Genomic DNA, 22,445 nt, shown 5'->3' with positions numbered 1-22,445 from the left:
AATAGATACTTAAATATCTGCTTAACTTATGATTTCGAAGCAAGTTATCCATCAAATTTTACACTATAAAAATGACCAATTTTTTTTGCTGGAAAATTTAGGGAGGTTTTTTTTTTTTTACAACATTTTACTGTAAGTTTAAAAAATAACTACCAATGTTTGTTTTTTACAGTAAAATTATGTCGACTGAACTGTCAGTTTTTCTTTTTTTTTTACTGTAAAATCCACAATTTTATGGTACCGCATTTTATTCTGGTAAAAACTTTCAGCTGAGTTGCCAAAATAAAATTAAACAGCGGTATTGTATTTCTATTTACAATAATATGTTGTAAAAATCGGCACCACGCGGAACAGGGGTTAGTGCGTGTGCCTCAAAATAATACTAATAATAATTAAAAAAAACACCATATTTTACAGTAAAAGTCCGGCAACTTTTTTTCCGTAAAATATACGCACATTTTTTTTACTCCTTACGTAAGAAATGTTTAAAAAAATATTTAAATTCATAAGCAAATTTCTGCCATCCGTATGTGGGTTGCGGTGACATCTGATACATGACGCATCGTAGCAGGTTTGACTTGAGTTTATTATTTCAATACACATCAAGTTTTCTTGCCTGTCTGTGGCACCACTTTTCAGTGCGCGGGCGCTTCCTGCTTGCGGTCGCAGTGCACCTGTTGGTGTACGGGGTTTGCGTCTATTGCGGGGGCTCATCGTCTTCCGGGTCTCGTCCGTCGTGGTCGTGGTCGATGTCGTCAGGGGGTTCCTTCTCCTGCGTCTGCCACGATCGTTCATCCCTCGCCCTTTTTGAGCTGCCGCACAAGATGTAGGGATTTAGCACAGGTGTGTGGTGTACGCACCTGACTCGGATTGCTGCTGCCGTGCCGCTCCGAGTGAGTCACACCTCTCCTCTCTGCTGAATGCCCTGCCTCCTGGCCTCCATCTTTGTCAGGACCGCTCCTCTCAGCCCGCTATCGGCCCGCCGGCTGCGTCTCTCCACACCCTGGTTTAGTGGGACAGGACAAAGTTAAGTTGGAGAAAATGCAGTCTTTTACAAATTAATGTTTCTCTGCAGCCCGGTAGCGAAGATGTCACAGACCGGTACCCGTACCGGTGGTTGGGGGCCACTGCTTTACAGCATCTGTCACTGCCGCTTGGTGACATCATATGCAAATATAGTGTCACACTCAACTTTAAGACCAGTTGATCTGTCGCTATTCTGCTCTGTTTCCAGTCGCCTGCATGGAGAGGATATCAGGTGTTCACAGATGATTTCTGTAGAGGTACCAGTCTGTATGATGGGCAAGCTGTTTCAAGTCGTGACCTGGGGTGGACCAAATATATTTGTGCGATTTCAATTTTTTTGTGGCCTTCAAAATGTCTTGTTTTGTAGTCACGTTCTGTTTGGTTTTGAATGTATTGTGCACTCTTGTTAGTTTTGTCACCATGACAACTCATTAGTTTCACCTTTTATGTGTTCCAAACTCACGCACCTGATTTGTTTGGACTCACGCACCTGTAAACCACTGCACCACAATTTAAGCCTATAGTTGCCAGGCAGTCAACCTGGCGATATCACCCTCTCCACAGTCCTGACTGCTCACTTCCTCCCATAGTTTCATGCTTTTCGCATCACAGTAAGTGTAGTTTTGTTTCATGTCCTTAGTCTGTTTAGTTAGGTGTTAGTTTTGTTCCTACGTTAAGTTTGTTCCCCGCCTTGTGTGCGCCCTTTGTTTTTGTAGTACTTTTGAGTGTTAAAATTGAAATATGTCATTACCTTCACGTCGTGTCCGGTCCAGTCGCTCTGCACCACGGTAAAACAAACCTCACCAAAGTCCAAGTCATGACACAAAATTTATTTGTGTCATTTAAAATCATTTGTTTCGCATTCCTAATGTTTTTGTTTTATTTCAAAATGTATCTGTGGCATTCCAGATGTATTTGTGGTGTTTTTCCAAATGCAATATGCAAATAAATGAACATATAGGAAACAGTGTGTGGTGGTTGCTTGTTACGACTCATAGATTACAGGAATCAGCAAGACTTAGCTTTGAGTCGCACAGCGTTATGTCAATCTTAAGAAGAGTTCAGAAAGCAAAATAAGTGTGTCATGTGCTTTGTGTGTGTGGTGAATTTCAAGTTGTGTGTATTTTTTGAAATACACAGCTGAACACACTAGTTGATATTCACACACATTATTTCACTCTGCGCTGATAACTTTCCCTCTGAGAACTCCAAGATGACTCCAAGGTCCAAAAATCAGGGCCCTGAGTGGGAAGAGACTGACATATACAAATACATATTTATATTTCAGCAGATATTGTTAAGAACTGCTGCAATCGAAGGAGTTATCCGAAGAGTCTTAGGGGTGGGGTTATAGCAGTGCATACATCTTTGTCATAGTTACTTGACGCCGTTTAGGTTGAAGGAATATACTGGGATGGACACAATGTGTGATGGTTCTAAAATCCTTTTCACCATAAACCATTGAGTATAAATACAAGTCTAGTGTGTATAAATACATGCAGACAAAGATTATCTGCATGTACTGTAGAATCATGTTATCTCAAAATAAAATGATAAACCATGCAGATAACATACAGTGTAGCTTATCCCCATTAAATCCAACTGCAGAATCCACTAATGACAATTTTGGCTTGGCATCACTATGACAACCGTAACTTGATTGCTAAGCCTAATCTTTTTTTAATGTGCCCTAAAACTGTGTCTGTGTGTGTGTACAGAATGAGTGATGTACCACATGACTTACAGAAACGGCTGCATTTCCTGCTTGACTGTTTGCTTTCAAACTAATAGAATTCGGGGCCTTCAGACCTGATATTGATAAAAAAAAACAAGCCGAAAAAAATTTAGGAAAATGAAATGCAATCATGTTTCTTGGTTTTGTAGGTGGTAGAAAAAGATTTAGAAAAATATCTGATCACAGATGTACCGGCTGTATGTGAGATCCAAGCAGAACGTCTGTCTTTGTGAGTTTGCGCTTATGTAGTTTCGACTACAAAGCACTTCTGTATGTCACAGACCTGGGAGAAAGCGACGAGTTGACATATCTAAGAGGGCTGCGAATCCTTTGGCCCCACTCGATTCGATTTAGAATCGGTTGTCAATTCGAAACCATTCTTGGTTCAAAATCTATATTTTTCCCCAAAAAATTGAATGCTAGTTTTATAATTAAAGCCTGCTCAGTGGCCTTCTGTTTAGAGAATCCGCCTAAAGATCGGTAGGTCTTGAGTCATACCAAAGACTATAAGGATGCGACCAATCACCTCCCTGCTTGGCACTCAGCATCAAGGGTTGGAATTGGGGGTTGAATCACCAAAATGACTGCCGAGCGCGGCCACCGCTGCTGCTCACTGCTGCCCTTACCTTCCAGAAGGTAAAACAAGGAGATGGGTTTAATTCAGAGGGTAATTTCACCACGCCTAGTGTGTGTGTGTACTTTAACTACAATCCTCCATAAAATAGATATACAGCTCTGAAGAATTTATATATTACTCAAAAGAAAACTGGCTCTGTTCAATAAAATGCTTCCCAAACATTTAATAAAGTCAAATACAAATAAGGCAAAAAGACAAATATCCAACTTAGCAAATATGGGCATCTACAATATGATTTGCCGGAGTGGGCGGACAGGTCAGAGTTAAGAATCGTTCCAAATAAGAATTTTGATTAATCTGAAAATTGATTTTTTATTTTGACACACCTGATATCTACACCAGAGGTGCACACACTTTTTCAGCAGGCGAGCTACTTTTCAATTGAGCAAGTCAAAGGGATTTACCTCATTCATTTCGATAATTTATATTCATCAATCAATCAATCAATGTTTATCTATGAAAGAGACATTGTTTGTTAACAAGTTAAAGGTGTTTAATGATAACACAAGCATGTTTAAGACATACAGATTCCTTTCTTTCATGAAGACAAGAATATAAATTGGCGTATTACCAGAGGTGGGTAGTAACGCGCTACATTTACTCCGTTACATCTACTTGAGTAACTTTTGGGATACATTGTACTTCTTAGAGTAGTTTTTATGCAATATACTTTTACTTGAGTATATTTATAGAAAAGAAACGCTACTTTTACTCCGCTCCATTTATCTACATTCAGCTCGCTACTCGCTACTTTTTTTTAATCAATTTATTAATGTTTGTTTTGGTATTTCAAAGTAGGATATACGCTTGCCTGCGTTTCCCCAATCACATGCAGTTACGGGTGACGTTGGACCAATCAAACAGAGCAAGGCGGTCACATGACCGTCACACGTAAAACCCGACTCAAACAAGCTGAAAAACTTATTGGGGTGTTACCATTTAGTGGTCAATTGTACAGAATATGTACTGCACTGTACAATCTACTAATACAAGTTTCAATCAATCAATAGTGTAAAGGAAAAAAGACACTTTTTATTTCAACCGTACTTCCCGTCAAAAGTCTAAAGACTGATCGCACAGTTCCTGTCTTCACAATAAAAGTGCCGCTCCATAGCGCCTGCGTTAACAAAATAAGAGTCTCCGAAAGCCAGAGCAAACAAGCTAGCAAGCGACGGAGTTTGCCGTCAATGTATTTCTTGTAAAGTGTATAAAAACGAATATGGAAGCTGGACAAATAAGATGCCCAAAACCAACGACTTTCATGTGGTATTAGACAGAAAGGAGGACTTTTTTTTCTCCTCCATTTGAAAACGTGGACGTTATCAGCACTACTGTCTGATTCCAATCAATGCAAGTCATCAGAATCAGGTAATACACCAACTTATATTCTTGTCCTCATGAAAGATAGGAATCTATATGTTAAACATGCATGTATATTCATTAAAACACCTTTAACATGTCAACAAAAATGGCAAAATAGACACATATAAATTATATTATATACTGTGTATATATATATATATATATATACATATATATATATATATGATATGTGTGTGTATGTATATGTATGTATGGTAGATCACCTCAACTTGGTCATTTATTAAGTAATTGATTAACGCTGAAAAACTTATTGGGGTGTTACCATTTAGTGGTCAATTGTATGGAATATGTACTGTGCAATCTACTAATACAAGTTTCAATCAATGCCTACTGAGCCTATGGTGCTGTTAAGTTATTGTGGCTCAATGTGCCTTAATTTTTTTATTCTAATGTACTATTATTTAATATATATTATTGTTTTAGTTGCTTAAGAGATATTCCTGGCTCTGAATTTGCTCGTTGCTATTTTTTATGTTTTGTGCATTATTTGTTGCCGTAATCATTATACAAACAGGTTACTCATCAGTTACTCAGTACTTGAGTAGTTTTTTCACAACATACTTTTTACTTTTACTCAAGTAATTATTTGGATGACTACTCCTTACTTTTACTTGAGTAATACATCTCTAAAGTAACAGTACTCTTACTTGAGTACAATTTCTGGCTACTCTACCCAACTTTGCGTATTACGATGATTCTGATGACTTGCATTGATTGTAATCAGACAGTAGTGCTGATAACCTCCACATTTTCAAATGAAGGAGAAAAAAAGTCATTCTCTCTGTCCAATACCACATGAAAGTGGTTGTTCTTTGGTATCTTATTTGTCCAGCTTCCATACTTGTGTTTATACACTTTACAAGAAATACATTGGCGGCAAAATCCATAGCTTGCTGGCTTTCTGAAACTCTTATTTTGTTAGCGCAGGCAGGATGAAGCAGGGCTTTTATTGTGAAGACAGGAACTGTGCAGTCGGTCTCTAGAGTTTTGCCGGCATGTACGGTGCAGTCTGTTGAAATAATAAGTATTTCTCGTATTCCTATCGGTCATTTTTTTTCTTAATAATGAGCTGGAATCAGCCAGCATCATCTCACAAGACCCTCGGGTGCCGTAAATGTCAATCAAGTGAAGACTTGGTGAAGATCGATGATCTCTAATTTTTAAGTCTATTTTAGCTGGCGGTCTACGGACACACCCTCCACGATCGACCGGGAGTTTACAATCGACGCAATGGGCACCCCTGATCTGGAGAATAATACACTCTGTCGAGCAATGATCAGAGCTAAAAACACAACGAACTTGAAGAAACAGCAGGCGAGTCATCCTGATAACCTGATAAAAAAATTACAATTTTCACAATAACTGTCACAATTTGTCAATTGTCTTTTGTATACATCTCATTTATTGCTCTTTTTACTGCTGAGAAAGAGCCGAGATCCGTAAAAAGAAGACTAGTGTAATATTCAGTGTTTGTTACCATTCAAACACCTGCTGCCTCTCACTCTGCTATGCGCTCCGCTGAGCGCACCTCGGACACGACCACGGGCGCTCCTCTCCTGCTGCAGCCGTGCCTTACTCTGCTATCAACACACTTGACGCTGATGAGACTCCTGTCTTCATAAGCCAGCGTGTCCTGCGTTCCAGTGCCAGAACATAGCTACTTGTACTTGTACAGAGCTTCCTCGCTCTTTGTGTTTCCCCTCCGTTGTGCTCATCGTGTCTTGTCCTGTGTCGTCATCCAGCAACCCGTCATTATCCTCTGGTTTTGAACTGTGTGTCTCGTCTCCATGGATCCCCTGTAGACTCTCTGCTGCCTTCCTGGATCTGGACCTCACGTCTGTCCTCGAACAACGACCCCTCGTTCCAGCCACTGACCTCCTGCCTGTCCCTGGACCTCCGAGCCTGCCTCGTCGCTTCTGGACTTCCGCACCGATCTCAACACGCACCTTCAACACCACCTGGTAACACTCATATAATCGCTACATATAGTCACACTGTATACATTTGGTTTAATCACACACTTGATTTAAATACATATATATTTCAATAAACAGGCTTCACGATGGCAGAGGGGTTAGTGCGACTGCCTCACAATACGAAAGTCCTGCAGTCTTGGGTTCAATCCCAGGCTCGGGGTCTTTCTGTGTAGAGTTTGCATGTTCTCCCCGTGAATGCGTGGGTTCCCTCCGGGTACTCCGGCTTCCTCCCACTTCCAAAGACATGCACCTGGGTATAGGTTGATTGGCAACACTAAATTGGCCCTAGTGTGTAAATGTGAGTGTGAATGTTGTCTGTCCATCTATGTTGGCCCTGCGATGAGGTGGCGACTTGTCCAGGGTGTACACCGTCTTCCGCCTGATTGTAGCTGAGATAGGCGCCAGCGCCCCCCGCGAACCCAAAAGAGAATAAGTGGTAGAAAATGGATGGATAGTTCAATAAACACACTGCAAGCTAACCACTTCCCTGCCTCCGTTGTAAATAATGTAAATAATTCAGAGTTTATACTCTGATGATGAACTTGTGTGATGATTGTATTAAGCTGATAGTATATATTTGTACCATGAATTGATTAACGTGGACCCCGACTTAAACAAGTTGAAAAACTTATTCGGGTGTTACCATTTAGTGGTCAATTGCACGGGATATGTACTGTACTGTGCAATTTACTAATAAAAGTTTCGATCAATCAATCAAAACCATCCCGTCTACTTCTCCCACTGTACTGTTACAGTATTGATATAAGACTTCAAAACAGGGGTGCCCAATCTTTGGCCACATTGGGTTGAAAAATCAGCTGGGAGCCGAATCAGAATCTTATTTTTACCATGTACCTTTGTAAGATTTTTTTTTTCTTTTTTTACAAAACAATTTGTTTTTTTTAATATATATTTTTTTAAATCAAACTCGAATTTATTTTGATGTGTTCTGTACAAAATAACAAACTCAACAAAACTTAATTTAAGTATATTCCTTACAAATCACTGTTCGGGAGGTGATCCAAGTACAGTCGTTTCCAAAATTTCAGGAAAATTTGCATTTGCAAACTTTTATTTTTTTATTTTTTTATCGATGCTATTTTCTACTGATATCGGATTTATTTGTGTGATGACATAATTCCTCATATTTGCCCGATAATTATCTTTCCAACATTCATTGTGGGCCCCTAAATACGTCAATCATTCTCATACCATTTGATCATCAATAAAGGTGACAGGTCACCTCACACACATTTTTCTACCATGCAATTCTATTCAGCTTTACTGGGTGCAGTTTGTGTTTCCATCAAATAAAATTGGGCCAAAGGGACCACTTTTAGCTCCACACAGTCAGAGCCGCACAGTTAAAGGGTGAAGTCACCTGAGAATCATCTACTTTGTGCAACAACAGGGAAGGAATACAAACAACACACAAAACATGGCTTTTCTCCAAGCTTGTAAGAAAGCGCTCCATGCTGAGAAGAAAGAACACGACATGTAGGTTGTCCTCCACTGTGTTGCTGTGCTTTTTCTGTTGCTTTTATTGAAACGTTCCACTGTGTTGCACAGATTTTGTCAGTTACTTCTGGAATGTCGATAAAGCACCGATTCATGTTCATTTCAACCTTTTCCAGCAAATTATATGCAGCCTCACAACTTTGTTCAATTCCTGCGACTTTCATGCACATTTTCGCAAACTATTATTATTTTTACCAATCAAATGTATTTCCTGACCGGCGCTTAAACGCAAACTGTCTAATCAAGATGTATGTTGGTTTCCTTTGTAAGAAACTCCTATTGATCACACGACACAATTTTACGTAGTTTAGACCCTCTTATTAGAGATGTCCGATAATATCGGACTGCCGATATTATGCTTTAAAATGTAATATCGGAAATTATCGGTATCGGTTTCAAAAAGTAAAATTTATGACTTTTTAAAACGCCTCTGTACGGAGTGGTACACGAATGTCGGGAGAAGTACAGAGCAGCCCCCCAGTCATACTTGCCAACCCTCCCGATTTTCCCGGGAGACTCCCGAATTTCACTGCCACTCCCGGAAATCTCCCGGGGTAACCATTCTCCCGAACTTCTCCCGATTTCCACCCAGACAGCAATATTGGAGGCGTTCCTTGAAGGCACTGCATTTGCATAGCCCAATCACATAATATTTAAGGCTTTTCACACACACAAGTGAATGCAAGGCATACTTGATCAACAGCCATACAGGACACACTGAGGGTGGCCGTACAAACAACTTTAACACTGTTACAAATATGCGCCACACTCTGAACTTACAACAAACAAGAATGACAAACACATTTTTGGACAAACATCCGCACCGTTACACAACATACACACAACAGAACAAACACCCAGAAACCCTTGCAGCACTACCTCTTCCGGGACGCTACAATATAAACCCCCGTTACCCCCTAACCCCCCACGCCTCAACCCCGCCCCCCTACCCCACTCACCTCAACCTCCTCTTGCTCGCTCAAGGAGAGCAGAACCCAAATTCCAAGCTGATGTTTTGAGGCGTGTTAAAAAAAAAATAATGCACTTTGTGACTTCAATAATAAGTATGGCAATGCCATGTTGGCACTTTTTTCCATAAATTTAGTTGAAGTTGTTCTCTTATTTTGGAAAACCTTGTTACATGGTTTAATGCATCCAGCGGGGCATCACAACAAAATTAGGCATAATAATGTGTTAATTCCACTAGTGTATATATCGGTATCGGTTGATATCAGAATCGGTAATTAAGAGTTGGACAATACCGAAATATTGAATATCGGGAAAAAAAGCTATTATCGGACATCTCTACTTCTTTATGTTCAGGTCTAAAGCGCAAAGTCATCTGGCTAATGTAGTGAACACATTTACTGCCAAGTTGACATGTATTTATATAGTCCATCCATCCATCCATTTTCTACCGCTTATTCCCTTCGGGGTCGCGGGGGGCGCTGACGCCTATCTCAGCTACAATCGGGCGTAAGGTGGGTTACACCCTGGACAAGTTGCAACCTCATCACAGGGCCAACACAGATAGACAGACAACATTCACACTCACATTCACACACCAGGGCCAATTTAGTGTTGCCAATCAACCTATCCCCAGGTGCATGTCTTTGGAGGTGGGAGGAAGCTGGAGTACCCGGAGGGAACCCACCCAGTCACGGGGAGGACATGCAAACGCCACACAGAAAGATACCGAGCCCGGGATTGAACCCAGGACTACTTCGGACCTTCGTATTGTGAGGCACATGCACTAACCCCTGTTCCACAGTGCTGTCCTGTTTATATATGTAGTCAAACTTTATTTATCCAGGGCAAGACAATTAAACAGGTTTTCTTTAGCAATGCTGACCTAGCCAAGGTGCAAAATTTAAATGTTAGAGATGTTGAAGTGTGATGACAATCTCTCATTGTCTCTCATTCATAGATCGATAGATCGCTCTCAACAGTTCACACATGTACTTTACGTGTAAGGGTTAATGTACTTGAACATAAATAAATGTTTAAGCTTGACAAATACTCCTCAAGCGTAAATCATACACAAATAATGTTTGCGTTTGTGGATGAAAGAACAGACAGCAGACACGAAGGAAGTCTTTGGTGGTGTTTCTTTCCATATTTATAATGAATTATTTATTTTATTAGTTATAACGAATTAAGAGTGGATCGTGAGATCGCAAGGCGGATCGGTGCGGCGTCTTTAGTAATGCAGACGCTGTATTTATCCGTTGTGGTGAAGAAGGAGTTGAGCCGGAAGGCAAAGTCCTCAATTTACCGGTCGATCTACGTTCCCATCCTCACTTATGGTCAAGAACTTTGGGTTATGACCAAGAAGACAAGATCACGGATACAAGCGGCTGAAATTAGTTTCCTCCGCCGGGTGGCAGGGCTCTCCCTTAGAGATATGGTGAGAAGTTCTGCCATCCGGGAGGAGCTCAAAGTAAAGCCGCTGCTCCTCCACATCGAGAGGAGGCAGATGAGGTGGTTCGGGCATCTGGTTATCATGCTACCCGAAAGCCTCCCTAGGGAGGTGTTTAGAGCACGTCCGACCGGTAGCAGGCCACAGGAAAGACCCAGGACACGTTGGGAAGACTATGTTTCCTGGCTGGCCCGGGAACGCCTCGGGATCCCTCGGCAGGAGCTGGACGAAGTGCCTGGGGACCGGGAAGTCTGGTGTTCCCTGCTTAGGCTGCTGCCCCCGCGACCCGACCTCGGATAAGCGGAAGATGATGGATGGATGGATGAAATAAAACAGCACAGTAATTTGACAATAAGCTCTTAATATATGCTTTTACTGCCATTTAGTGTCTACTTTAAAGTTTGTGTGGTATAAAACAAGCAAAACACCAATACAGTATTTTTGGAAATCTTGGGCATTTTAGGGTCAATTTTACAAGGAACACTTAAACACTTAAACACTTAAAGCTTAAAGCTTAATAATCACAACAAAATTTTAGACCAGGTGATCTGCCATTTCTTTTCTTTTTCTTCTATGTCCCACTCTCCCTTGTGGAGGGGGTCCGGTCCGATGGCCATGTACTGCTTGCCTGTGTATCGGCTGGGGACATCTCTGCGCTGCTGATCCGCCTCCGCTTGGGATGGTTTCCTGCTGGCTCCACTGTGAACGGGACTCTCGCTGCTGTGTTGGATCCGCTTTGGACTGGACTCTCGCGACTGTGTTGGATCCATTATGGATTGAACTTTCACAGTATCATGTTGGACCCGCTCGACATCCATTGCTTTCCTCCTCTCCAAGGTTCTCATAGTCATCATTGTCACCGACGTCCCACTGGGTGTGAGTTTTCCTTGCCCGTATGTGGGCCTACCGAGGATGTCGTAGTGGTTTGTGCAGCCCTTTGAGACACTAGTGATTTAGGGCTATATAAGTAAACATTGATTGATTGATTGAAATTCATAAAATTAATTTCATCAGTCATCGAAAAAATAAAAATAAAACTCCTCAAAAACATTGCAACTTTCTGAAGAACTTGCTGTGAATTCAGCTACTTTTGGTTGCAACAATCACCCCCCAAAAAGTAAAAAATGTGACTGATTGGACACCACACTTACGAATTCAATACAACAATCGATGTTCTGGCAACAGTATCAATATTAGTTATAATTTCAGCATAGCAGTGATTAAAAATCCCTCATTGACATTATCAGACATTTATAAAAATTAAAAAAAGTGTCACAGTGGCTTACACTTGCATCGCATCTCATAAGCTTGACAACACACTGTGTCCAATATTTTCACAAAGATAAAATAAGTCATATTTTTGGTTCGTTTAATAGTTAAAACAAATTTACATTATTGCAATCAGTTGATAAAACATTGTCCTTTACAATTATAAAAGTTGTTTACAAAAATCTACTACTCTGCTTGCATGTCAGCAGACTGGGGTAGATCCTGCTGAAATCCTATGTATTGAATGAATACAGAATCCTTTTAAATCGGGAAAAAAAATGGTTTTTGAATCGAGAATCGAATCGGAAAAAAATCTATATTTTATCGAATTGTGACCCCAAGAATCGATATTGAATCGAATCATGGGACACCCAAAGATTCACAGCCCTAATGTGTACATTAGATTTTTTTTCCAAACAGATGTGGGTTTGATCTGCCCATAACCTTCAGAATCAGCCGTGCAGGCCCATGTCTCACTTAAACTATATAACCAATCAAATTTCAAATTCACCTACGTCAGCATTTTTCTGTCCTCTGATTCAGTGGTTCTCAGACATTTTTCAGTGATGTACCCCGTGTGAACATTTCTTTAATTCAAGTACCCCCTAATCAGAGCAAAGCATTTTTGGTTGAAAATAAGAGATGAAGTAAAATACAGCACTATGTCATCAGTTTCTGATTATTATATTGTATAACAGTGTAAACATATTGCTCATTTGTAGTGGTCTCTCTTGAACTATCTGGAAAAAAATATATAAAAATAACTAAAAACTTATTGAAAAATAAACAATTGATTCAAATATAAATAAAGATTTCTGCACATAGAAGTAATCATCCACTTAAAGTGCCCTCTTTGGGGATTGTAAAAGAGATCCATCTGGATTCATAAATTTAAAGGCCTACTGAAACCCACTACTACCGACCACACAGTCTGATAGTTTATACATCAATGATGAAATATTAACATTGCAACACATGCCAATACGGCCGGTTTAGTTTACTAAATTACCATTTTAAATTTCCCGCGGAGTTTCTTGTTGAAAACGTCGCGGAATGATGACGCATGCGCGCGACATCCCGGGTTGCAGAGCACATATTAGCGCAGCACCATTTGCGGCAAAAAGTCATCTCTTTTCATCGCGCAATTAAACAGTTTTCTGGACATCTGAGTTGCTGAATCTTTTGCAATTTGTTCAATTAATAATGGAGAAGTCACAGTAGAAAGATGAAGGTGGGAAGCTTTAGCCCAGGGGTGTCAAACTCAAATACAGAGTGGGCCAAAATTTAAAACTGAACAAAGCCGCGGGCCAATGTTTAACAAATTAACCTTTTAATAGGGACCCAAACAAGTTTTGCAATGAATATTGAACAAGCAAGGCTTAAATTGGAAAGCACGGTGGAACAGGGGTTAGTGCATCTGCCTCACATTACGAAGGTCCTGAGTAATCCTGAGTTCAATCCTGGGGTTAGGATCTTTCTGTGTGAAGTTTGCATGTTCTCCCAGTGACTGCGTCGGTTCCCTCCGGGTACACGGACTTCCTCCCATGGAACAGGCAGAGCTTATATAACGTAATAGTGTAAAATTAACTTTCAAAAAACAAACGTAAAAACATCAGTGGTATATTAAATAAAACGTAATTAAAAAAATTAATGCCTCTTTTCTATTTGCAGCCTTCTGTGTCAAATATCAACATTAACTTTTTCCGCAGGCTAATAAATTCGAAAATAAAATAGAAATTAGGTGGGCGGGGTTTGGTGGTAGCGGGGGTTGTAAATTGTAGCATTCCGGAAGAGTTAGTGCTGCAAAAGGGTCCTGGGTATTTGTTCTGTTGTGTTTATGTTGTGTTACGGTGCGGGTGTTCTCCCGAAATGTGTTTTGTCATTCTTGTTTGGTGTGGGTTCACATTATGGCGCGTATTTGTAACAATGTTAAAGTTGTTTATACGGCCACCCTCAGTGTGACCTGAAAGGCTGTTGACCAAGTATGTGTGTGTGAAAGCCGCATATATTATGTGACTTGGACAGCACGCTGTTTATATGGAGGAAAAGAGGACGTGACGGCATGTTGTAGAGGACGCTAAAGGCAGTGCCTTTAAGGCACGCTCCCAATAGTTTGACACCCATGCTTTAGCCTTTAGCCACAAAAACACGGTGTTTCCTTGTTTAAAACTCCCGGAGGTGAAGCTTTACTATGGATCAGAGCGGACAAGCGAACATGGTTCCCGACCACTTGTCAACCGGCAGGTTTCGGTGAGAAAATTGTGGTAAAAAGTCGCCTCTTACCGGAGATCAGCTGAGCTTGCGCCGTCCATGCAGCTGCCATCGACTTCCCTCAGAGACTGGCGTCAAGAAACCAGTGGACACACCCCTCTGACTATCAGGTACTATTTAATCTCACTAAAACAGTAGCAACACAATATAAAGATAAGGGATTCCCCAGAATTATCCTAGTAAATGTGTCTAAAAACATCTGAATTCATCCCAATGCAATCGCCTTTTTTTTTTCTAGTCCTTCGCTATCAATATCATCATCCACCAATATTTCATCTTCGCTCAAATTAATGGGGACATTTTCTTGGTCTGAATCGCTCTTGCCGCTGGAGTTTCCCATTATAAACAATGTTAGGACGTGAGGAGCCCTCACACTTCTGACGTCATCGTGTGCGACTTCCGATACAGGCAAGGCTTTTTTATCAGCACTAAAAGTTGCGAACTTTATCGTGGATGTTCTCTACTAAATCAGTTCAGCAAAAATATGGCAATATCGCAAAATGATCAACAATGACACATAGAATGGACCTGCTATCCCCGTTTAAATAAGAAAATCTCATTTCATTAGGCCTTTAATTCTAAACATTTCTTCACAAAAAAAGAAATATTTAACATCAATATTTATGGAACATGTCCACAAAAAATCTAGCTGTCAACACTGAATTTTACATTGTTGCATTTCTTTTCACAGTTTATATTTTGTTGAAGTATTATTCAATAAATATAATTATAAAGATTTTGAATTGTTGCTATTTTTAGAATATTTTAAAAAAAATCTCACATACCCCTTGTCATACCTACAAGTACCCCCAGAACCATTGCTCTGATTTGGGGATAGGAGAAAAAACACTCCACGAATGGTCGGTAGCCCTCAGGAAAGGAGAGTGGATTTTGTTTATAAATAGTCAGCATCTCTGGTGAGAAGTATTGTATTATTATGATTATATGGTAACGCTTCTGTCACGTTAATAAAAAAAGATTGTTACATTTGGTGCAGTGCCACATTTACAAGCAGCTTCCGCCAGTGATCGAAAGGAGTTACATTATCGAATACGCCTGCAGTGACAAAGAGCAAAAATCATGCACATCAGCGATATAATCAATTGATTAAGGGCTCACAATGTTTCTTGCTTTAGTAATAAGAGTAAAAATTCCTAATATGTAAATGGCTCTCTCTGTGTAATGATATCCTATGCCACATTGCGCTTATATTGATTGTTTGTATTGTAATTAGGGGTGTCCAGATTCGATATTGGTCTGACATCAATTAAAAAAAGCATGTTAATTGTCCAATATAAGCTCTGGTACAAGCAGTCCTGCAGCGTGTTTACTTCTGCAAAGCTGGACAGCCAGTTTACGTCTTAATGTCTTCCATTTAGCACAAAAGGTTGGTCTTTTCTTGTATTTTAAGCAAGTCATTTACAAACCATAAACATGTTTGGTTATATGCTACTAGGATCCAGCAGCTACACAGCAGCTAAGCACACAATAGCACACAAACTAGACATGTAGTATGTAAGAAGTGTTTTTAATTTACCGTACGTGTCAATCTAAACTAGTATCAAATATTTGTAGTTTTATATTACTTACACATACAAATTATCCAAGGCAGAAGCATATCAGCAGGTATCCAGGAACAAACGTGTCCGCATCATTCAAGTTACTGCATCATGAGCTCAGTTTACTCAATAATTGTGATTGCTAAGTGTCATTAAAATAACAATTACCACCCCACTTCAACTTAAAGAGTGTAGACATTAATTTGTCTTTAGCACGAAAACCTTTGACACTAAATATTTTGCATTTAAATTTTGTCAACAGAATTAAAAAAAAAATCTAATTATGCTGACAATTTCATAGAAAAAAATGATGTTAGCAAAATGTGTGTATTTAAAATTTCCGTCTTTGAACATTCCCTGTTTGAAATTTCAGTGTTTAAAAATTCACTATATAAAAATTCAGTGTAGGAAAATTCGGTGTTTAAAATGTAGGTGTTTAAAAATTCAGTGCTGAAAAATTCTCTATTTCAAAATGCTTAAAACTTGAGACCTTAGGCTGGTTCTGAGACAGCATCAATTGCTTCAGTCCTAATTTACCGGAAGTCAGTGTTGCTTTTTGAAGCAGCAATTTTTTTCTACGCGGAATTTTTATACACTGATTTTTTTGTACCCTGAATTATTATTATACACTAAACTTTTAACACACTGAATTTGAAAACATTGAATTTTTAAACAGTGATGTTTAAAACACAATTTTTAAACTCTTAAATTGTATACACTATTTTTTAAACAATACTTGTAATAATTTTTAAAACATATTTTTCAATTAAACTGTCAGCATCAATTGATGTAAATAAAAAATTTAGTTCACAAAATTTAAACGTAAAACATTCAGATAGTGTCCAAAAAAAGCTTTTGTAATAAAGACACAAATTAACGTCCATACAAGACAACATAAGTCCATTCCATTGAGTTATTAATAAATATGTTAGTGTTTTCATACCTGCCGTTGTTCTCTGTTCGACTAATTTCACTTGATCAGACATCTACACTGAAAGAATGTATGGTTGTTGCTGATTTTGTATCGGCTCAACTTCGGCATCAGCCAATACTCAAGGGTCCAACATCGAAATGGAAGCGAAAAAGTTCACCCTAATTGTGACGTCTACCCCAACGCTAGGAGGATGGTGAGAAAGTGGTCCATGCACAATGTTGTTAGTTTCAGTAGCAACCCCGCCGGCATAAATAAACAAGCTTTAAGTGTGTTCTCCACGCAGCCACCCAACACATCCCACGACTACTGGGCCGTGACAGTATCATTGTGTCTGGATAGTGTTGGTATTAAGAGGAGGAGTCAATCAGTTAAGTACCCACTGAATGGTGTCAGCATGCCGACAGATGTTTCCAAGTAACAATATGCTTGTTTGCAAATGTTTCTGCAGACGTTAAAATATTATACTTGCACATATACAGCTGTTTTTGGACATGAGGATGATAGCATATTCACAAAGGTCCCTCCTGTTTGCTCTTCAAGTTTTGCACGGACTTTTGTTATTAGTTCATTTAAAATCATTAAAAGGTGCCATATTTAACAATTTCACTTAAAGTCATCATTAAATGGCCCTGATATGTCCAAAGGCATTAATAAATCATGTTTTGTTTAATACCTTAATAACTGATAATGGTAGTTCAGCCGGGATATGCTCATTTCAAAATTAGAGGAACAGCCCCGAAATATTGTTATTGTTTTTTTTTTGATGCCCCGCCCTCCACTGTTTGACTTATTAAAAAGTCTGTGAGTGTAACACATCAAGGTTGCCAGTTTCGCACCACCACCTTTGTCTGGGTTCTGCCACTGGTAAAGTTACTAAACATGTCAAGCCTTAGTATATCTAAAAGGCATCGTTGCGATTCTCATTTTACTCATGACGAAGCCAAAACGAAACGAGGATTTGAAAGATGGAGACGATTGAAGGCGGAGAAGAGATTTCATCTGACTGCAAACTTGCTAATTTCTTCCTTAATAGGTAAGTCAGGCATTTACGTTTTCTTAATACTTGTAATAAATGGAAATGGACATTTCATGTGTAAACTATATTGTCCAATACAGTCTATGATATTATCTAACAAAGCTAGTATGTTCGTGCAGCGAATACTTAGCATGCTAGCCCGGTCAATGACACATCGACATATACTGTAGGCTCACAGGGGAAATACATGCCCGTTAGCCTGTATGTCGATGTGTCATCCAAATGACAGGGCAAAATATATTTTCGACAAATAAAACCTATGTGGATATGGGTAGTGTCAGTTTCTATTTCCTTCTCAATATGCTGATGAAATGTGTCCCAACATTAGCATGGCTAATTGAGGTTTATGGTCCTGTATGTGCATCATACACATATGGGGTGATATTTTCTTGGCACAATATAATGTATTACATGTATAGATTTTCTACTTTGTGTATTGACATTGTAGTAGGATTTATGATCTAAGTGTAATGTGGTTTATGCGTAGAGTGGGTTGGCTCATAGAGTTGCAATCTGCACTGAAAGATGGTGATGTGTGTACATGAAAGAGAATGCAGTGTGTCAGGTTGGATGCAACATGGAGTTATGCTGAATGAAATGTGGCAGTATTTTTACTGTTGGCCTTGGCTTGCCATCATAGTAGGCCTATGTGATATACAAACCCCGTTTCCATATGAGTTGGGAAATTGTGTTAGATGTAAATATAAACGGAATACAATGATTTGAAAATCATTTTCAACCCATATTCAGTTGAATATGCTACAAAGACAACATATTTGATGTTCAAACTGATAAAAAAAAATTTTTTTTTGCAACTTCTCATTAACTTTAGAATTTGATGCCAGCAACACGTGACAAAGAAGATGGGAAAGGTGGCCATAAATACTGATAAAGTTGAGAATGCTCATCAAACAATTATTTGGAACATCCCACAGGTGTGCAGGCTAATTGGCAACAGGTGGGTGCCAAGATTGGGTATAAATACAGCTTCCCAAAAAATGCTCAGTCTTTCACACGAAAGGATGGGGCGAGGTACACCCCTTTGTCCACAACTGCGTGTGCAAATAGTCAAACAGTTTAAGAAAACGTTTCTCAAAGTGCAATTGCAAAATATTTAGGGATTTCAACATCTACGGTCCATAATATCATCAAAAGGTTCAGAGAATCTGGAGAAATCACTCCACGTAAGCGGCATGGCCGGAAACCAACATTGAATGACCGTGACCTTCGATCCCTCAGAAGGCACTGTATCAAAAACCGGCATTAATCTCTAAAGGATATCACCACATGGGCTCAAGAGCACTTCAGAAAACCACTGTTACTAAATACAGTTTGTCGCTACATCTGTAAGTGCAAGTTAAAGCTCTACTATGCAAAGCAAAACCCATTTATCAACAACATCCAGAAACGCCGCCGGCTTCTCTGGGCCCGAGATCATCTAAGATGGACTGATGCAAAGTGGAAAAGTGTTATGTGGTCTGACAAGTCCACATTTCCAATTGTTTTTGGAAATATTCAACATCGTGTCATCCGGACCAAAGGGGAAGCGAACCATCCAGACTGTTAGCGACGCAAAGTTCAAAGCTTCAACAATTAGTTTCCTCTGTTCCCAAACATTGAGTGTTGTTAAAGAAAAGATGATGTAACACAGTGGTGAACATGCCCGTTCCCAACTACTTTGGTACGTGTCACAGCCATGAAGTTCTAAGTTGATTATTTGCAAAAAAAAGAACAACGTTTTTAAGTTAGAACATCATCTATCTTGTCTTTGTAGTGCATTCAAATGGATATGGATTGAAAAGGATTTGCAAATCATTGTATTCCGTTTATATTTACATCTAACACAATTTCCCAACTCATATGGAAACGGGGTTTGTATTATAAATTATTATATATAATTATTTCGATGGTGGTCCGTGCGGCCAAACTAGACATTTTAGCAGGTTATTGCCAACAATTTGTCCCGACTCCTAAATAAACAAGAGAAACCTAAAGCGTAGGACTCGTCGATTGCCATTTAACGTTCCTTGGAGTAGGATTCGGATTTGGCTGCGTATCTGGAAACCTCAGTCATGAAGAGTGGGAGGGGACAAAATAATTTTAACTGTGATTGCAGTACCATATCTGGCCACATTACTACATATACACCTTTAATGTCCATGAAAAATATAACACTTTAAAGAGAAAAGGTCATATCAATACGGGGACCAGCCAGACAGAGTAGCTGGGCAAAGTGTATGCAACTGCAAACAGAGTGCTGGCTGCTGGGTTAAAAGCTTTTTGTTTTAGCCTCGTGGCTAGCACACTGACCTCTTATTCAGGCAACCCGAATCAGAGCGGTGGAAGTTTGGGAAGATAGATACACAATGCAGATCCGCTACACTTGTCATGCGAATGTGTGTTGTCCTGAAGATGTAGTGTGTGTATGCACGCTACAACAGCTTCCTCTTCCTGCTGGATGTGAATAAATAATCTGGAGATTGAACTTTATTTACTTCCGACTATAACTACCTGGATGTTATTGGTGATGTTAAGAGTTCTGTTAAGTGCAAATGTTTGTGAAACCGTGATGCTTCAAAAGGGAAAATAGTCCGCAGAAAACCATGAGTGTAGGTAATTTTATTGAGATGGATTGCTTTGAGAAGGATAAAAATGGTTTGTACAAAACCGGTGGAATCATCGTGCAGAAAGAATTAGAGCGTCCGGTTATGTAATTCTATTGTACATTTCCCTGAAGGAGTAAAATTGTAGCAAAAAGGATAATGCTGAAAGTCGATAGAGAAAGAGCTTGTCAGCCATTGAAAGGAACGACATTAAAGGACAAAAAAAGCGAGCAGAAATAATAAAATCCATTTTAGATGTTCCATGACATTGGTGCCTGTAGTGTAAATCTAATAGCAGCATTTTCTACTCCGGCTAACTTGTGATCAGTAAAAATAGACTCACAGTATCACAGTGTCACACCCACCAATGGCCTCGCTACACATCAGCAGACTTCTGCGCTTCACCTCCAGCGAGCGCTGACAAAAGTGACGAGCTCGGCACAGCACAGAAAGCAGGACGGGGACGGAGAACAAGAGAGAGCAAAGCAGGAGTTGACAGTTAAAAGGAGCAACAAAAAAAAAAGGCTGGTGTGCAGACGTTCTACTTGTGAGGTGGAAACGCCGGAACAGAAGGCGAGAGCAGGCGGGTGGGCGGGCAGAGCGAGGAGGCTTCAGAAATATCAAGGGGTGTGGGGAGAGGAAAGGAGGAGGAACGACATCTGCCAGCTGACTTGAGAAAGTAGCTTCTGCAGGAGTTTAGGCGGAGTTGTCGGTCCGAAAAGGAGGAAGAAGACAGCGAACGAGGAGTTAAAGGCCTAATGAAATGAGATTTTCGTATTTAAACGGGGATAGCAGGTCCATTCTATGTGTCATACTTGATCATTTCACGATATTGGCATATTTTTGCTGAAAGGATTTAGAAGAGAACATCGACGATAAAGTTTGCAACTTTTGGTCGCTAATAAAAAACCCTTGCCTTTACCGGAAGTAGCAGACGATGTGCGCGTGACGTCACGGGTTGTAGGGCTCCTCACATCGTTTATAATGTGAGCCTCCAGCAGCAAGAGCTATTAGGACAGAGAAAGCGACAATTTCCCCATTAATTTAAGCGAGGATGAAATATTTGTGGATGAGGAAATTTAGAGTGAAGGACAAGAATGAAAAAAAAAGGCGATTGCATTGGGAGCGATTCAGATGTTTTTAGACACATTTACTAGGATAATTCTGGGAAACCCATTATCTTTCTATTGTGTTGCTAGTGTTTTAGTGAGTTAAATTGTACCTGATAGTCGGAGGGGTGTGGCCACGGGTGTGTTGACGCCAGTCTCTGAGGGAAGTCACGAAGCTGCAGCAGGACAGAAGCTCCGCTGATCTCCAGTAAGAGGCGACTTATTACTACAATTTTCTCACCGAAAACTGCCGGTTGACATGTAGTCAAGATCCATGTTTGCTTGACCACTCTGATCCATAGTAAAGCTTCACCTCCGGGAATTTTAAACAAGGAAACACAGTGTGTTTGTGTAGCCAAAGGCTAAAAGCTTCCCACCTCCATCTTTCTACTTTGACTTCATTATTAATTGATCAAATTGCAAAAGATTCAGCAACACAGATGTCCAAAATACTGTGTAATTGCGCGATGAAAAGAGACAACTTTTAGCCTTAAGCGGTGCTGGGCTAATATGTCCCCTCCAACCAATAACGTCACAAACACGCGTCATCATTCCGCGACGTTTTCAACAGGAAACTCAACGGGAAATTTAAAATTGTAATTTAGTAAAGTAAACCGGCCGTATTGGCCTGTGTTGCAATGTTAATATTTCATCATTGATGTATAAACTATCAGACTGCGTGGTGAGTAGTAGTGGGTTTCAGTTATCAGACTGCGTGGTGAGTAGTAGTGGGTTTCAGTAGGCCTTTAAAGACGACACTATGGCCATTATTAAAGCTGCGGTTGAGGTCACAGTGAGACTTTAATAGCTCAGCTCTTTGGCCGCCATCCCATCAGCCCTTTAGCTCTAAATTAAGCTGATTACCTCCACATTTAACCAAAAATAACTCAATTAATATCACTTTGACGAAAACATGTCAGGATGGTGGGATGGAGCGAAAGAGAAAATTGTGTTGCTGCAAATTTAATTT

The 22,445-nt window shown here is 39.9% G+C and overlaps 1 long non-coding RNA gene across 1 annotated transcript; it reads right to left on the bottom strand.

Annotated features, from left to right (window-relative positions):
• Positions 1–621: 621 nt before the first annotated feature.
• Positions 622–20,923, bottom strand: LOC133537597 (uncharacterized). The gene is made up of 3 exons (XR_009802743.1): positions 20,710–20,923; positions 905–1,003; positions 622–812 (listed from the first exon to the last, which is right to left on the bottom strand). It is a non-coding gene; the product is annotated as an uncharacterized LOC133537597 (long non-coding RNA).
• Between the last annotated feature and the right edge of the window lie 1,522 nt (positions 20,924–22,445).

The sequence above is a fragment of the Nerophis ophidion genome, linkage group LG01, assembly GCF_033978795.1.
Source record: "Nerophis ophidion isolate RoL-2023_Sa linkage group LG01, RoL_Noph_v1.0, whole genome shotgun sequence".
Classification (NCBI taxonomy): Eukaryota; Metazoa; Chordata; class Actinopteri; order Syngnathiformes; family Syngnathidae; genus Nerophis; species Nerophis ophidion.
The sequence above is the reverse complement of the archived record's forward strand: the minus strand, read 5'-3'. Positions and strand labels throughout refer to the sequence as shown.